Here is a 16,782-nt window from a genome sequence, read left to right as displayed (position 1 = left end):
GAGATAAGATTTTGCAATAAAAATTAAGATTTCCCTGTGAATGCAATCTCTTCTGTCAAAACGGAAAGCTCAACCTGGTACAGGTGGGTTGATAGTGTTATGCTTGTCAATCTGGACTCTGAAAACAGGGATCTAAGTACAAAGCTCAGTGGGACTTATCTAAACTTTACGATTTTGTTTCCATTCAGTTCTTAGAAGTATTAATTGGAAAAACATCTCATTTACTTATAAACTTGTACGTATCAACTTATATGTATGTATCTCCCTATATATCGCTATATGTCTATGTATATTTATCGGAAAATATAAATATATACATTATAAAAATACATATAATTAATAGAGGTGAAAATAATGAACAGTTGTTGCCTCTCCGCATTTGAAACATGAGCGCCTTCTCCTTCCTCTTCTATATGTCCTGAAATTGAGATAGTCACTTTTTAATCAATTTTGATCTAACAACATAGTTGATTTGTACAAAGCATATCATACGATCTGTGAATAATTTTAAAAAAGAAAATTAGATCAGTGACTTTGAGGCCTCCAAGCAAAAGCTTATATTTCATGATTGCAGATCGACTGTTGAAAATCAGCATGAGAAATGTTTTATTTCACAACTTCCATACTAATATACAAAAAACATTTCTACTATCTGAATGATACCGTCACTGTGGTTCTCTTGGTTTCATTTAAGAAAACATCTCTTTCAAAATGTGCTATATTCGCCTTATCAATAGTGTGGAAATCTTCAAAAAGGTATGCTGGGAATCAGCCCTCTGAAATGCATTTGAGAAAAACAGGATAGGATTTTGTAATGTCACACTATTTTGTCTAGGAATGTGATGTAAAAGTATTATAAAGTTCGTATTTCTGTAACTTGTTCAAGCTGTTGGACATTTTGAAAGGAGTAAATATTTGTCTCTTTCAACCTGCTGGTGTTGGATTGGAGCTATCAATAAACAAAGATGACAGAAATGGAAAAGGTCAAGAGTAGTAAAGAAGTACCTCAAAGAATTGGACTGGTACCTTTGCATGCAAAGTCCAAAGTGCCAACCATTGCTCTTTGGAGCCACCCATGTGAGAGACAGAGAAATGGATGTAGTAGTTTGGAAATGTAGAATGTTTTAATATTCTTCAGTCAAAGATGATCATTATTTTGTAAATTGCATGTCCTGATAAACGTTTGCACATTTAACACTGTTATGGAGAATGTAGCTGAAAAGAATCAAATCACATTATCGCTCTTTACACTATGAGCATTCAACTGAGATATCTTTTCATCAATGTAAGAAAAGCCCCCGCACTGATGCGCTCTCTTTTGTCTCAATGGAAAAAGCCCTCATGTATGGCGGGGTTCCATGGTGTAATGGTTAGCACTCTGGACTCTGAATCCAGCGATCCGAGTTCCAATCTCGGTGGGACCTGCTTGATTTATGAGATTTAATATTTCACTAATTTCTTAGAAATTGGACTTGGAAAAACATAACGTCAAAGCTTTATACTGAAACTTATCAACGTATAAGTATGTATACATGGCTATATCCATCTAGATAGCGATAATACAATATAAATAAATGAATTAATCATAAACATAAGTACAGAAGCTGAAAACTAAAAACTGTTCTTTCCCATCCACAATTTGAGCAAGAGGTTCTTTTTCTTTCTCATCTGTATGATCAGTAATAAGATAGTTAATTTTGCTGATTTCTTATCTGACAACATTCTTGACTTACACAGTGCATTTAATTGTGCATTTCTTTGAAAGAGGAATTCAGATTAATACATCTGACATGTCTTTCAAAAGATTCTACTTCATGGTTATGGATTTACTTTAGAAAAACAGAGTGTAAATATCTGTGTGTCTGAATTTCAAGATTGTTATTTAAAAGTTCATCTCTTCTGCCCCCAAAATACACAATTTGATTCCTCAAGTTTTCTTTTAATGAAGGCTTTCCAATTAAAAAAGTTCCTTGTTCCCCTTATCAATAACAGTAAGATTTAAACAAGTAATATCTTGCATCAGCCCCTTGTGATGAGTTTGAGAAAACAGAGTCAGCTCACAAAATGTCTCATTATTTTGAGCCATTTAATTTCCATGTTTTCTAAAAGTTCTATAATTTGCTCACATCAAATAGACTTTTAAAATACAATCAATACATTAATGTTTCACTCTACCCGTGTTAGATTTATGATATTTATGAATACACTTGACAGAAAAAGATTTGGTCATAAGTCATGAAAGTGGTCCCACCGAGATTTGAACTCGGATCCTTGGATTCAAAGTCCAAAGTGCTAACCATTACACCATGGAACCTCCCATGTGACAGGGGAGCAAATTGCTGCAGCAATGTGGACATTTCACATTTTTTATGTTCTACAGTCAAAGACAAACAGAATTGTATTACTTTTCTATTCTGTTCAACTTTTGCCCATTGAACTATGTTAGGGAAGTATGTTGCACAAAGGACTCAAGTAACGCTATGACTCTGTTGAACAGTACTTTTTATGTGAGATAAGATTTTGCAATAAAAATTAAGATTTCCCTGTGAATGCAATCTCTTCTGTCAAAACGGAAAGCTCAACCTGGTACAGGTGGGTTGATGGTGTTATGCTTGTCAATCTGCACTCTGAAAACAGGGATCTAAGTACAAAGCTCAGTGGGACTTATCTAAACTTTACAATTTTGTTTCCATTCAGTTCTTAGAAGTATTAATTGGAAAAACATCTCATTTACTTATAAACTTGTACGTATCAACTTATATGTATGTATCTCCCTATATATCGCTATATTTCTATGTATATTTATCGGAAAATATAAATATATACATTATAAAAATACATATAATTAATAGAGGTGAAAATAATGAACAGTTGTTGCCTCTCCGCATTTGAAACATGAGCGCCTTCTCCTTCCTCTTCTATATGTCCTGAAATTGAGATAGTCACTTTTTAATCAATTTTGATCTAACAACATAGTTGATTTGTACAAAGCATATCATACGATCTGTGAATAATTTTAAAAAAGAAAATTAGATCAGTACCTTTGAGGCCTCCAAGCAAAAGCTTATATTTCATGATTGCAGATCGACTGTTGAAAATCAGCATGAGAAATGTTTTATTTCACAACTTCCATACTAATATACAAAAAACATTTCTACTATCTGAATGATACCGTCACTGTGGTTCTCTTGGTTTCATTTAAGAAAACATCTCTTTCAAAATGTGCTATATTCGCCTTATCAATAGTGTGGAAATCTTCAAAAAGGTATGCTGGGAATCAGCCCTCTGAAATGCATTTGAGAAAAACAGGATAGGATTTTGTAATGTCACACTATTTTGTCTAGGAATGTGATGTAAAAGTATTATAAAGTTCGTATTTCTGTCAAGCTGTTGGACATTTTGAAAGGAGTCAATATTTGTCTCTTTCAACCTGCTGGTGTTGGATTGGAGCTATCAATAAACAAAGATGACAGAAATGGAAAAGGTCAAGAGTAGTAAAGAAGTACCTCAAAGAATTGGACTGGTACCTTTGCATGCAAAGTCCAAAGTGCCAACCATTGCTCTTTGGAGCCACCCATGTGAGAGACAGAGAAATGGATGTAGTAGTTTGGAAATGTAGAATGTTTTAATATTCTTCAGTCAAAGATGATCATTATTTTGTAAATTGCATGTCCTGATAAACGTTTGCACATTTAACACTGTTATGGAGAATGTAGCTGAAAAGAATCAAATCACATTATCACTCTTTACACTATGAGCATTCAACTGAGATATCTTTTCATCAATGTAAGAAAAGCCCCCGCACTGATGCGCTCTCTTTTGTCTCAATGGAAAAAGCCCTCATGTATGGTGGGGTTCCATGGTGTAATGGTTAGCACTCTGGACTCTGAATCCAGCGATCCGAGTTCAAATCTCGGTGGGACCTGCTTGAATTATAAGATTTAATATTTCACTAATTTCTTAGAATTTGGACTTGGAAAAACATAACGTCAAAGCTTTATACTGAAACTTATCAACGTATAAGTATGTATACATGGCTATATCCATCTAGATAGCGATAATACAATATAAAGAAATGAATTAATCATAAACATAAGTACAGAAGCTGAAAACTAAAAACTGTTCTTTCCCATCCACAATTTGAGCAAGAGGTTCTTTTTCTTTCTCATCTGTATGATCAGTAATAAGATAGTTAATTTTGCTGATTTCTTATCTGACAACATTCTTGACTTACACAGTGCATTTAATTGTGCATTTCTTTGAAAGAGGAATTCAGATTAATACATCTGACATGTCTTTCAAAAGATTCTACTTCATGGTTATGGATTTACTTTAGAAAAACAGAGTGTAAATATCTGTGTGTCTGAATTTCAAGATTGTTATTTAAAAGTTCATCTCTTCTGCCCCCAAAATACACAATTTGATTCCTCAAGTTTTCTTTTAATGAAGGCTTTCCAATTAAAAAAGTTCCTTGTTCCCCTTATCAATAACAGTAAGATTTAAACAAGTAATATCTTGCATCAGCCCCTTGTGATGAGTTTGAGAAAACAGAGTCAGCTCACAAAATGTCTCATTATTTTGAGCCATTTAATTTCCATGTTTTCTAAAAGTTCTATAATTTGCTCACATCAAATAGACTTTTAAAATACAATCAATACATTAATGTTTCACTCTACCCGTGTTAGATTTATGATATTTATGAATACACTTGACAGAAAAAGATTTGGTCATAAGTCATGAAAGTGGTCCCACCGAGATTTGAACTCGGATCCTTGGATTCAAAGTCCAAAGTGCTAACCATTACACCATGGAACCTCCCATGTGACAGGGGAGCAAATTGCTGCAGCAATGTGGACATTTCACATTTTTTATGTTCTACAGTCAAAGACAAACAGAATTGTATTACTTTTCTATTCTGTTCAACTTTTGCCCATTGAACTATGTTAGGGAAGTATGTTGCACAAAGGACTCAAGTAACGCTATGACTCTGTTGAACAGTACTTTTTATGTGAGATAAGATTTTGCAATAAAAATTAGGATTTCCCTGTGAATGCAATCTCTTCTGTCAAAACGGAAAGCTCAACCTGGTACAGGTGGGTTGATAGTGTTATGCTTGTCAATCTGGACTCTGAAAACAGGGATCTAAGTACAAAGCTCAGTGGGACTTATCTAAACTTTACGATTTTGTTTCCATTCAGTTCTTAGAAGTATTAATTGGAAAAACATCTCATTTACTTATAAACTTGTACGTATCAACTTATATGTATGTATCTCCCTATATATCGCTATATGTCTATGTATATTTATCGGAAAATATAAATATATACATTATAAAAATACATATAATTAATAGAGGTGAAAATAATGAACAGTTGTTGCCTCTCCGCATTTTAAACATTAACGCCTTCTCCTTCCTCTTCTATATGTCCTGAAATTGAGATAGTCACTTTTTAATCAATTTTGATCTAACAACATAGTTGATTTGTACAAAGCATATCATACGATCTGTGAATAATTTTAAAAAAGAAAATTAGATCAGTGACTTTGAGGCCTCCAAGCAAAAGCTTATATTTCATGATTGCAGATCGACTGTTGAAAATCAGCATGAGAAATGTTTTATTTCACAACTTCCATACTAATATACAAAAAACATTTCTACTATCTGAATGATACCGTCACTGTGGTTCTCTTGGTTTCATTTAAGAAAACATCTCTTTCAAAATGTGCTATATTCGCCTTATCAATAGTGTGGAAATCTTCAAAAAGGTATGCTGGGAATCAGCCCTCTGAAATGCATTTGAGAAAAACAGGATAGGATTTTGTAATGTCACACTATTTTGTCTAGGAATGTGATGTAAAAGTATTATAAAGTTCGTATTTCTGTAACTTGTTCAAGCTGTTGGACATTTTGAAAGGAGTAAATATTTGTCTCTTTCAACCTGCTGGTGTTGGATTGGAGCTATCAATAAACAAAGATGACAGAAATGGAAAAGGTCAAGAGTAGTAAAGAAGTACCTCAAAGAATTGGACTGGTACCTTTGCATGCAAAGTCCAAAGTGCCAACCATTGCTCTTTGGAGCCACCCATGTGAGAGACAGAGAAATGGATGTAGTAGTTTGGAAATGTAGAATGTTTTAATATTCTTCAGTCAAAGATGATCATTATTTTGTAAATTGCATGTCCTGATAAACGTTTGCACATTTAACACTGTTATGGAGAATGTAGCTGAAAAGAATCAAATCACATTATCGCTCTTTACACTATGAGCATTCAACTGAGATATCTTTTCATCAATGTAAGAAAAGCCCCCGCACTGATGCGCTCTCTTTTGTCTCAATGGAAAAAGCCCTCATGTATGGCGGGGTTCCATGGTGTAATGGTTAGCACTCTGGACTCTGAATCCAGCGATCCGAGTTCCAATCTCGGTGGGACCTGCTTGATTTATGAGATTTAATATTTCACTAATTTCTTAGAAATTGGACTTGGAAAAACATAACGTCAAAGCTTTATACTGAAACTTATCAACGTATAAGTATGTATACATGGCTATATCCATCTAGATAGCGATAATACAATATAAATAAATGAATTAATCATAAACATAAGTACAGAAGCTGAAAACTAAAAACTGTTCTTTCCCATCCACAATTTGAGCAAGAGGTTCTTTTTCTTTCTCATCTGTATGATCAGTAATAAGATAGTTAATTTTGCTGATTTCTTATCTGACAACATTCTTGACTTACACAGTGCATTTAATTGTGCATTTCTTTGAAAGAGGAATTCAGATTAATACATCTGACATGTCTTTCAAAAGATTCTACTTCATGGTTATGGATTTACTTTAGAAAAACAGAGTGTAAATATCTGTGTGTCTGAATTTCAAGATTGTTATTTAAAAGTTCATCTCTTCTGCCCCCAAAATACACAATTTGATTCCTCAAGTTTTCTTTTAATGAAGGCTTTCCAATTAAAAAAGTTCCTTGTTCCCCTTATCAATAACAGTAAGATTTAAACAAGTAATATCTTGCATCAGCCCCTTGTGATGAGTTTGAGAAAACAGAGTCAGCTCACAAAATGTCTCATTATTTTGAGCCATTTAATTTCCATGTTTTCTAAAAGTTCTATAATTTGCTCACATCAAATAGACTTTTAAAATACAATCAATACATTAATGTTTCACTCTACCCGTGTTAGATTTATGATATTTATGAATACACTTGACAGAAAAAGATTTGGTCATAAGTCATGAAAGTGGTCCCACCGAGATTTGAACTCGGATCCTTGGATTCAAAGTCCAAAGTGCTAACCATTACACCATGGAACCTCCCATGTGACAGGGGAGCAAATTGCTGCAGCAATGTGGACATTTCACATTTTTTATGTTCTACAGTCAAAGACAAACAGAATTGTATTACTTTTCTATTCTGTTCAACTTTTGCCCATTGAACTATGTTAGGGAAGTATGTTGCACAAAGGACTCAAGTAACGCCATGACTCTGTTGAACAGTACTTTTTATGTGAGATAAGATTTTGCAATAAAAATTAGGATTTCCCTGTGAATGCAATCTCTTCTGTCAAAACGGAAAGCTCAACCTGGTACAGGTGGGTTGATAGTGTTATGCTTGTCAATCTGGACTCTGAAAACAGGGATCTAAGTACAAAGCTCAGTGGGACTTATCTAAACTTTACGATTTTGTTTCCATTCAGTTCTTAGAAGTATTAATTGGAAAAACATCTCATTTACTTATAAACTTGTACGTATCAACTTATATGTATGTATCTCCCTATATATCGCTATATGTCTATGTATATTTATCGGAAAATATAAATATATACATTATAAAAATACACATAATTAATAGAGGTGAAAATAATGAACAGTTGTTGCCTCTCCGCATTTGAAACATGAGCGCCTTCTCCTTCCTCTTCTATATGTCCTGAAATTGAGATAGTCACTTTTTAATCAATTTTGATCTAACAACATAGTTGATTTGTACAAAGCATATCATACGATCTGTGAATAATTTAAAAAAAGAAAATTAGATCAGTACCTTTGAGGCCTCCAAGCAAAAGCTTATATTTCATGATTGCAGATCGACTGTTGAAAATCAGCATGAGAAATGTTTTATTTCACAACTTCCATACTAATATACAAAAAACATTTCTACTATCTGAATGATACCGTCACTGTGGTTCTCTTGGTTTCATTTAAGAAAACATCTCTTTCAAAATGTGCTATATTCGCCTTATCAATAGTGTGGAAATCTTCAAAAAGGTATGCTGGGAATCAGCCCTCTGAAATGCATTTGAGAAAAACAGGATAGGATTTTGTAATGTCACACTATTTTGTCTAGGAATGTGATGTAAAAGTATTATAAAGTTCGTATTTCTGTCAAGCTGTTGGACATTTTGAAAGGAGTCAATATTTGTCTCTTTCAACCTGCTGGTGTTGGATTGGAGCTATCAATAAACAAAGATGACAGAAATGGAAAAGGTCAAGAGTAGTAAAGAAGTACCTCAAAGAATTGGACTGGTACCTTTGCATGCAAAGTCCAAAGTGCCAACCATTGCTCTTTGGAGCCACCCATGTGAGAGACAGAGAAATGGATGTAGTAGTTTGGAAATGTAGAATGTTTTAATATTCTTCAGTCAAAGATGATCATTATTTTGTAAATTGCATGTCCTGATAAACGTTTGCACATTTAACACTGTTATGGAGAATGTAGCTGAAAAGAATCAAATCACATTATCACTCTTTACACTATGAGCATTCAACTGAGATATCTTTTCATCAATGTAAGAAAAGCCCCCGCACTGATGCGCTCTCTTTTGTCTCAATGGAAAAAGCCCTCATGTATGGTGGGGTTCCATGGTGTAATGGTTAGCACTCTGGACTCTGAATCCAGCGATCCGAGTTCAAATCTCGGTGGGACCTGCTTGAATTATAAGATTTAATATTTCACTAATTTCTTAGAATTTGGACTTGGAAAAAAATAACGTCAAAGCTTTATACTGAAACTTATCAACGTATAAGTATGTATACATGGCTATATCCATCTAGATAGCGATAATACAATATAAAGAAATGAATTAATCATAAACATAAGTACAGAAGCTGAAAACTAAAAACTGTTCTTCCCCATCCACAATTTGAGCAAGAGGTTCTTTTTCTTTCTCATCTGTATGATCAGTAATAAGATAGTTAATTTTGCTGATTTCTTATCTGACAACATTCTTGACTTACACAGTGCATTTAATTGTGCATTTCTTTGAAAGAGGAATTCAGATTAATACATCTGACATGTCTTTCAAAAGATTCTACTTCATGGTTATGGATTTACTTTAGAAAAACAGAGTGTAAATATCTGTGTGTCTGAATTTCAAGATTGTTATTTAAAAGTTCATCTCTTCTGCCCCCAAAATACACAATTTGATTCCTCAAGTTTTCTTTTAATGAAGGCTTTCCAATTAAAAAAGTTCCTTGTTCCCCTTATCAATAACAGTAAGATTTAAACAAGTAATATCTTGCATCAGCCCCTTGTGATGAGTTTGAGAAAACAGAGTCAGCTCACAAAATGTCTCATTATTTTGAGCCATTTAATTTCCATGTTTTCTAAAAGTTCTATAATTTGCTCACATCAAATAGACTTTTAAAATACAATCAATACATTAATGTTTCACTCTACCCGTGTTAGATTTATGATATTTATGAATACACTTGACAGAAAAAGATTTGGTCATAAGTCATGAAAGTGGTCCCACCGAGATTTGAACTCGGATCCTTGGATTCAAAGTCCAAAGTGCTAACCATTACACCATGGAACCTCCCATGTGACAGGGGAGCAAATTGCTGCAGCAATGTGGACATTTCACATTTTTTATGTTCTACAGTCAAAGACAAACAGAATTGTATTACTTTTCTATTCTGTTCAACTTTTGCCCATTGAACTATGTTAGGGAAGTATGTTGCACAAAGGACTCAAGTAACGCCATGACTCTGTTGAACAGTACTTTTTATGTGAGATAAGATTTTGCAATAAAAATTAGGATTTCCCTGTGAATGCAATCTCTTCTGTCAAAACGGAAAGCTCAACCTGGTACAGGTGGGTTGATAGTGTTATGCTTGTCAATCTGGACTCTGAAAACAGGGATCTAAGTACAAAGCTCAGTGGGACTTATCTAAACTTTACGATTTTGTTTCCATTCAGTTCTTAGAAGTATTAATTGGAAAAACATCTCATTTACTTATAAACTTGTACGTATCAACTTATATGTATGTATCTCCCTATATATCGCTATATGTCTATGTATATTTATCGGAAAATATAAATATATACATTATAAAAATACATATAATTAATAGAGGTGAAAATAATGAACAGTTGTTGCCTCTCCGCATTTGAAACATGAGCGCCTTCTCCTTCCTCTTCTATATGTCCTGAAATTGAGATAGTCACTTTTTAATCAATTTTGATCTAACAACATAGTTGATTTGTACAAAGCATATCATACGATCTGTGAATAATTTTAAAAAAGAAAATTAGATCAGTGACTTTGAGGCCTCCAAGCAAAAGCTTATATTTCATGATTGCAGATCGACTGTTGAAAATCAGCATGAGAAATGTTTTATTTCACAACTTCCATACTAATATACAAAAAACATTTCTACTATCTGAATGATACCGTCACTGTGGTTCTCTTGGTTTCATTTAAGAAAACATCTCTTTCAAAATGTGCTATATTCGCCTTATCAATAGTGTGGAAATCTTCAAAAAGGTATGCTGGGAATCAGCCCTCTGAAATGCATTTGAGAAAAACAGGATAGGATTTTGTAATGTCACACTATTTTGTCTAGGAATGTGATGTAAAAGTATTATAAAGTTCGTATTTCTGTAACTTGTTCAAGCTGTTGGACATTTTGAAAGGAGTAAATATTTGTCTCTTTCAACCTGCTGGTGTTGGATTGGAGCTATCAATAAACAAAGATGACAGAAATGGAAAAGGTCAAGAGTAGTAAAGAAGTACCTCAAAGAATTGGACTGGTACCTTTGCATGCAAAGTCCAAAGTGCCAACCATTGCTCTTTGGAGCCACCCATGTGAGAGACAGAGAAATGGATGTAGTAGTTTGGAAATGTAGAATGTTTTAATATTCTTCAGTCAAAGATGATCATTATTTTGTAAATTGCATGTCCTGATAAACGTTTGCACATTTAACACTGTTATGGAGAATGTAGCTGAAAAGAATCAAATCACATTATCGCTCTTTACACTATGAGCATTCAACTGAGATATCTTTTCATCAATGTAAGAAAAGCCCCCGCACTGATGCGCTCTCTTTTGTCTCAATGGAAAAAGCCCTCATGTATGGCGGGGTTCCATGGTGTAATGGTTAGCACTCTGGACTCTGAATCCAGCGATCCGAGTTCCAATCTCGGTGGGACCTGCTTGATTTATGAGATTTAATATTTCACTAATTTCTTAGAAATTGGACTTGGAAAAACATAACGTCAAAGCTTTATACTGAAACTTATCAACGTATAAGTATGTATACATGGCTATATCCATCTAGATAGCGATAATACAATATAAAGAAATGAATTAATCATAAACATAAGTACAGAAGCTGAAAACTAAAAACTGTTCTTTCCCATCCACAATTTGAGCAAGAGGTTCTTTTTCTTTCTCATCTGTATGATCAGTAATAAGATAGTTAATTTTGCTGATTTCTTATCTGACAACATTCTTGACTTACACAGTGCATTTAATTGTGCATTTCTTTGAAAGAGGAATTCAGATTAATACATCTGACATGTCTTTCAAAAGATTCTACTTCATGGTTATGGATTTACTTTAGAAAAACAGAGTGTAAATATCTGTGTGTCTGAATTTCAAGATTGTTATTTAAAAGTTCATCTCTTCTGCCCCCAAAATACACAATTTGATTCCTCAAGTTTTCTTTTAATGAAGGCTTTCCAATTAAAAAAGTTCCTTGTTCCCCTTATCAATAACAGTAAGATTTAAACAAGTAATATCTTGCATCAGCCCCTTGTGATGAGTTTGAGAAAACAGAGTCAGCTCACAAAATGTCTCATTATTTTGAGCCATTTAATTTCCATGTTTTCTAAAAGTTCTATAATTTGCTCACATCAAATAGACTTTTAAAATACAATCAATACATTAATGTTTCACTCTACCCGTGTTAGATTTATGATATTTATGAATACACTTGACAGAAAAAGGTTTGGTCATAAGTCATGAAAGTGGTCCCACCGAGATTTGAACTCGGATCCTTGGATTCAAAGTCCAAAGTGCTAACCATTACACCATGGAACCTCCCATGTGACAGGGGAGCAAATTGCTGCAGCAATGTGGACATTTCACATTTTTTATGTTCTACAGTCAAAGACAAACAGAATTGTATTACTTTTCTATTCTGTTCAACTTTTGCCCATTGAACTATGTTAGGGAAGTATGTTGCACAAAGGACTCAAGTAACGCTATGACTCTGTTGAACAGTACTTTTTATGTGAGATAAGATTTTGCAATAAAAATTAGGATTTCCCTGTGAATGCAATCTCTTCTGTCAAAACGGAAAGCTCAACCTGGTACAGGTGGGTTGATAGTGTTATGCTTGTCAATCTGGACTCTGAAAACAGGGATCTAAGTACAAAGCTCAGTGGGACTTATCTAAACTTTACGATTTTGTTTCCATTCAGTTCTTAGAAGTATTAATTGGAAAAACATCTCATTTACTTATAAACTTGTACGTATCAACTTATATGTATGTATCTCCCTATATATCGCTATATGTCTATGTATATTTATCGGAAAATATAAATATATACATTATAAAAATACATATAATTAATAGAGGTGAAAATAATGAACAGTTGTTGCCTCTCCGCATTTTAAACATTAACGCCTTCTCCTTCCTCTTCTATATGTCCTGAAATTGAGATAGTCACTTTTTAATCAATTTTGATCTAACAACATAGTTGATTTGTACAAAGCATATCATACGATCTGTGAATAATTTTAAAAAAGAAAATTAGATCAGTGACTTTGAGGCCTCCAAGCAAAAGCTTATATTTCATGATTGCAGATCGACTGTTGAAAATCAGCATGAGAAATGTTTTATTTCACAACTTCCATACTAATATACAAAAAACATTTCTACTATCTGAATGATACCGTCACTGTGGTTCTCTTGGTTTCATTTAAGAAAACATCTCTTTCAAAATGTGCTATATTCGCCTTATCAATAGTGTGGAAATCTTCAAAAAGGTATGCTGGGAATCAGCCCTCTGAAATGCATTTGAGAAAAACAGGATAGGATTTTGTAATGTCACACTATTTTGTCTAGGAATGTGATGTAAAAGTATTATAAAGTTCGTATTTCTGTAACTTGTTCAAGCTGTTGGACATTTTGAAAGGAGTAAATATTTGTCTCTTTCAACCTGCTGGTGTTGGATTGGAGCTATCAATAAACAAAGATGACAGAAATGGAAAAGGTCAAGAGTAGTAAAGAAGTACCTCAAAGAATTGGACTGGTACCTTTGCATGCAAAGTCCAAAGTGCCAACCATTGCTCTTTGGAGCCACCCATGTGAGAGACAGAGAAATGGATGTAGTAGTTTGGAAATGTAGAATGTTTTAATATTCTTCAGTCAAAGATGATCATTATTTTGTAAATTGCATGTCCTGATAAACGTTTGCACATTTAACACTGTTATGGAGAATGTAGCTGAAAAGAATCAAATCACATTATCGCTCTTTACACTATGAGCATTCAACTGAGATATCTTTTCATCAATGTAAGAAAAGCCCCCGCACTGATGCGCTCTCTTTTGTCTCAATGGAAAAAGCCCTCATGTATGGCGGGGTTCCATGGTGTAATGGTTAGCACTCTGGACTCTGAATCCAGCGATCCGAGTTCCAATCTCGGTGGGACCTGCTTGATTTATGAGATTTAATATTTCACTAATTTCTTAGAAATTGGACTTGGAAAAACATAACGTCAAAGCTTTATACTGAAACTTATCAACGTATAAGTATGTATACATGGCTATATCCATCTAGATAGCGATAATACAATATAAATAAATGAATTAATCATAAACATAAGTACAGAAGCTGAAAACTAAAAACTGTTCTTTCCCATCCACAATTTGAGCAAGAGGTTCTTTTTCTTTCTCATCTGTATGATCAGTAATAAGATAGTTAATTTTGCTGATTTCTTATCTGACAACATTCTTGACTTACACAGTGCATTTAATTGTGCATTTCTTTGAAAGAGGAATTCAGATTAATACATCTGACATGTCTTTCAAAAGATTCTACTTCATGGTTATGGATTTACTTTAGAAAAACAGAGTGTAAATATCTGTGTGTCTGAATTTCAAGATTGTTATTTAAAAGTTCATCTCTTCTGCCCCCAAAATACACAATTTGATTCCTCAAGTTTTCTTTTAATGAAGGCTTTCCAATTAAAAAAGTTCCTTGTTCCCCTTATCAATAACAGTAAGATTTAAACAAGTAATATCTTGCATCAGCCCCTTGTGATGAGTTTGAGAAAACAGAGTCAGCTCACAAAATGTCTCATTATTTTGAGCCATTTAATTTCCATGTTTTCTAAAAGTTCTATAATTTGCTCACATCAAATAGACTTTTAAAATACAATCAATACATTAATGTTTCACTCTACCCGTGTTAGATTTATGATATTTATGAATACACTTGACAGAAAAAGATTTGGTCATAAGTCATGAAAGTGGTCCCACCGAGATTTGAACTCGGATCCTTGGATTCAAAGTCCAAAGTGCTAACCATTACACCATGGAACCTCCCATGTGACAGGGGAGCAAATTGCTGCAGCAATGTGGACATTTCACATTTTTTATGTTCTACAGTCAAAGACAAACAGAATTGTATTACTTTTCTATTCTGTTCAACTTTTGCCCATTGAACTATGTTAGGGAAGTATGTTGCACAAAGGACTCAAGTAACGCCATGACTCTGTTGAACAGTACTTTTTATGTGAGATAAGATTTTGCAATAAAAATTAGGATTTCCCTGTGAATGCAATCTCTTCTGTCAAAACGGAAAGCTCAACCTGGTACAGGTGGGTTGATAGTGTTATGCTTGTCAATCTGGACTCTGAAAACAGGGATCTAAGTACAAAGCTCAGTGGGACTTATCTAAACTTTACGATTTTGTTTCCATTCAGTTCTTAGAAGTATTAATTGGAAAAACATCTCATTTACTTATAAACTTGTACGTATCAACTTATATGTATGTATCTCCCTATATATCGCTATATGTCTATGTATATTTATCGGAAAATATAAATATATACATTATAAAAATACACATAATTAATAGAGGTGAAAATAATGAACAGTTGTTGCCTCTCCGCATTTGAAACATGAGCGCCTTCTCCTTCCTCTTCTATATGTCCTGAAATTGAGATAGTCACTTTTTAATCAATTTTGATCTAACAACATAGTTGATTTGTACAAAGCATATCATACGATCTGTGAATAATTTAAAAAAAGAAAATTAGATCAGTACCTTTGAGGCCTCCAAGCAAAAGCTTATATTTCATGATTGCAGATCGACTGTTGAAAATCAGCATGAGAAATGTTTTATTTCACAACTTCCATACTAATATACAAAAAACATTTCTACTATCTGAATGATACCGTCACTGTGGTTCTCTTGGTTTCATTTAAGAAAACATCTCTTTCAAAATGTGCTATATTCGCCTTATCAATAGTGTGGAAATCTTCAAAAAGGTATGCTGGGAATCAGCCCTCTGAAATGCATTTGAGAAAAACAGGATAGGATTTTGTAATGTCACACTATTTTGTCTAGGAATGTGATGTAAAAGTATTATAAAGTTCGTATTTCTGTCAAGCTGTTGGACATTTTGAAAGGAGTCAATATTTGTCTCTTTCAACCTGCTGGTGTTGGATTGGAGCTATCAATAAACAAAGATGACAGAAATGGAAAAGGTCAAGAGTAGTAAAGAAGTACCTCAAAGAATTGGACTGGTACCTTTGCATGCAAAGTCCAAAGTGCCAACCATTGCTCTTTGGAGCCACCCATGTGAGAGACAGAGAAATGGATGTAGTAGTTTGGAAATGTAGAATGTTTTAATATTCTTCAGTCAAAGATGATCATTATTTTGTAAATTGCATGTCCTGATAAACGTTTGCACATTTAACACTGTTATGGAGAATGTAGCTGAAAAGAATCAAATCACATTATCACTCTTTACACTATGAGCATTCAACTGAGATATCTTTTCATCAATGTAAGAAAAGCCCCCGCACTGATGCGCTCTCTTTTGTCTCAATGGAAAAAGCCCTCATGTATGGTGGGGTTCCATGGTGTAATGGTTAGCACTCTGGACTCTGAATCCAGCGATCCGAGTTCAAATCTCGGTGGGACCTGCTTGAATTATAAGATTTAATATTTCACTAATTTCTTAGAATTTGGACTTGGAAAAAAATAACGTCAAAGCTTTATACTGAAACTTATCAACGTATAAGTATGTATACATGGCTATATCCATCTAGATAGCGATAATACAATATAAAGAAATGAATTAATCATAAACATAAGTACAGAAGCTGAAAACTAAAAACTGTTCTTTCCCATCCACAATTTGAGCAAGAGGTTCTTTTTCTTTCTCATCTGTATGATCAGTAATAAGATAGTTAATTTTGCTGATTTCTTATCTGACAACATTCTTGACTTACACAGTGCATTTAATTGTGC

At 33.7% G+C, this 16,782-nt stretch overlaps 13 non-coding genes across 13 annotated transcripts; 7 read left to right on the top strand and 6 right to left on the bottom strand.

Moving 5' to 3' along the window:
* The first annotated feature begins 1,352 nt into the window (after window positions 1-1,352).
* On the top strand, window positions 1,353-1,424 carry TRNAQ-CUG (transfer RNA glutamine (anticodon CUG)). Its single transcript has one exon. It is a non-coding gene; the product is annotated as a tRNA-Gln (tRNA).
* Window positions 1,425-2,242: 818 nt separating this feature from the next.
* TRNAQ-UUG (transfer RNA glutamine (anticodon UUG)) lies at window positions 2,243-2,314 on the bottom strand. Its single transcript has one exon. It is a non-coding gene; the product is annotated as a tRNA-Gln (tRNA).
* A 1,539-nt stretch (window positions 2,315-3,853) lies between these two features.
* Window positions 3,854-3,925, top strand: TRNAQ-CUG (transfer RNA glutamine (anticodon CUG)). The gene has a single exon. It is a non-coding gene; the product is annotated as a tRNA-Gln (tRNA).
* Window positions 3,926-4,743: 818 nt separating this feature from the next.
* Window positions 4,744-4,815, bottom strand: TRNAQ-UUG (transfer RNA glutamine (anticodon UUG)). Its single transcript has one exon. It is a non-coding gene; the product is annotated as a tRNA-Gln (tRNA).
* A 1,547-nt stretch (window positions 4,816-6,362) lies between these two features.
* On the top strand, window positions 6,363-6,434 carry TRNAQ-CUG (transfer RNA glutamine (anticodon CUG)). Its single transcript has one exon. It is a non-coding gene; the product is annotated as a tRNA-Gln (tRNA).
* An 818-nt stretch (window positions 6,435-7,252) lies between these two features.
* On the bottom strand, window positions 7,253-7,324 carry TRNAQ-UUG (transfer RNA glutamine (anticodon UUG)). Its single transcript has one exon. It is a non-coding gene; the product is annotated as a tRNA-Gln (tRNA).
* Window positions 7,325-8,863: 1,539 nt separating this feature from the next.
* On the top strand, window positions 8,864-8,935 carry TRNAQ-CUG (transfer RNA glutamine (anticodon CUG)). Its single transcript has one exon. It is a non-coding gene; the product is annotated as a tRNA-Gln (tRNA).
* An 818-nt stretch (window positions 8,936-9,753) lies between these two features.
* TRNAQ-UUG (transfer RNA glutamine (anticodon UUG)) lies at window positions 9,754-9,825 on the bottom strand. Its single transcript has one exon. It is a non-coding gene; the product is annotated as a tRNA-Gln (tRNA).
* A 1,547-nt stretch (window positions 9,826-11,372) lies between these two features.
* TRNAQ-CUG (transfer RNA glutamine (anticodon CUG)) lies at window positions 11,373-11,444 on the top strand. Its single transcript has one exon. It is a non-coding gene; the product is annotated as a tRNA-Gln (tRNA).
* Window positions 11,445-12,262: 818 nt separating this feature from the next.
* TRNAQ-UUG (transfer RNA glutamine (anticodon UUG)) lies at window positions 12,263-12,334 on the bottom strand. The gene has a single exon. It is a non-coding gene; the product is annotated as a tRNA-Gln (tRNA).
* A 1,547-nt stretch (window positions 12,335-13,881) lies between these two features.
* Window positions 13,882-13,953, top strand: TRNAQ-CUG (transfer RNA glutamine (anticodon CUG)). Its single transcript has one exon. It is a non-coding gene; the product is annotated as a tRNA-Gln (tRNA).
* Window positions 13,954-14,771: 818 nt separating this feature from the next.
* TRNAQ-UUG (transfer RNA glutamine (anticodon UUG)) lies at window positions 14,772-14,843 on the bottom strand. The gene has a single exon. It is a non-coding gene; the product is annotated as a tRNA-Gln (tRNA).
* Window positions 14,844-16,382: 1,539 nt separating this feature from the next.
* Window positions 16,383-16,454, top strand: TRNAQ-CUG (transfer RNA glutamine (anticodon CUG)). Its single transcript has one exon. It is a non-coding gene; the product is annotated as a tRNA-Gln (tRNA).
* Window positions 16,455-16,782: the final 328 nt, after the last annotated feature.

The sequence above is a fragment of the Lissotriton vulgaris genome, unplaced genomic scaffold, assembly GCF_964263255.1.
Source record: "Lissotriton vulgaris unplaced genomic scaffold, aLisVul1.2 SCAFFOLD_714, whole genome shotgun sequence".
Taxonomy (NCBI): Eukaryota; Metazoa; Chordata; class Amphibia; order Caudata; family Salamandridae; genus Lissotriton; species Lissotriton vulgaris.
The sequence above is the reverse complement of the archived record's forward strand: the minus strand, read 5'-3'. Positions and strand labels throughout refer to the sequence as shown.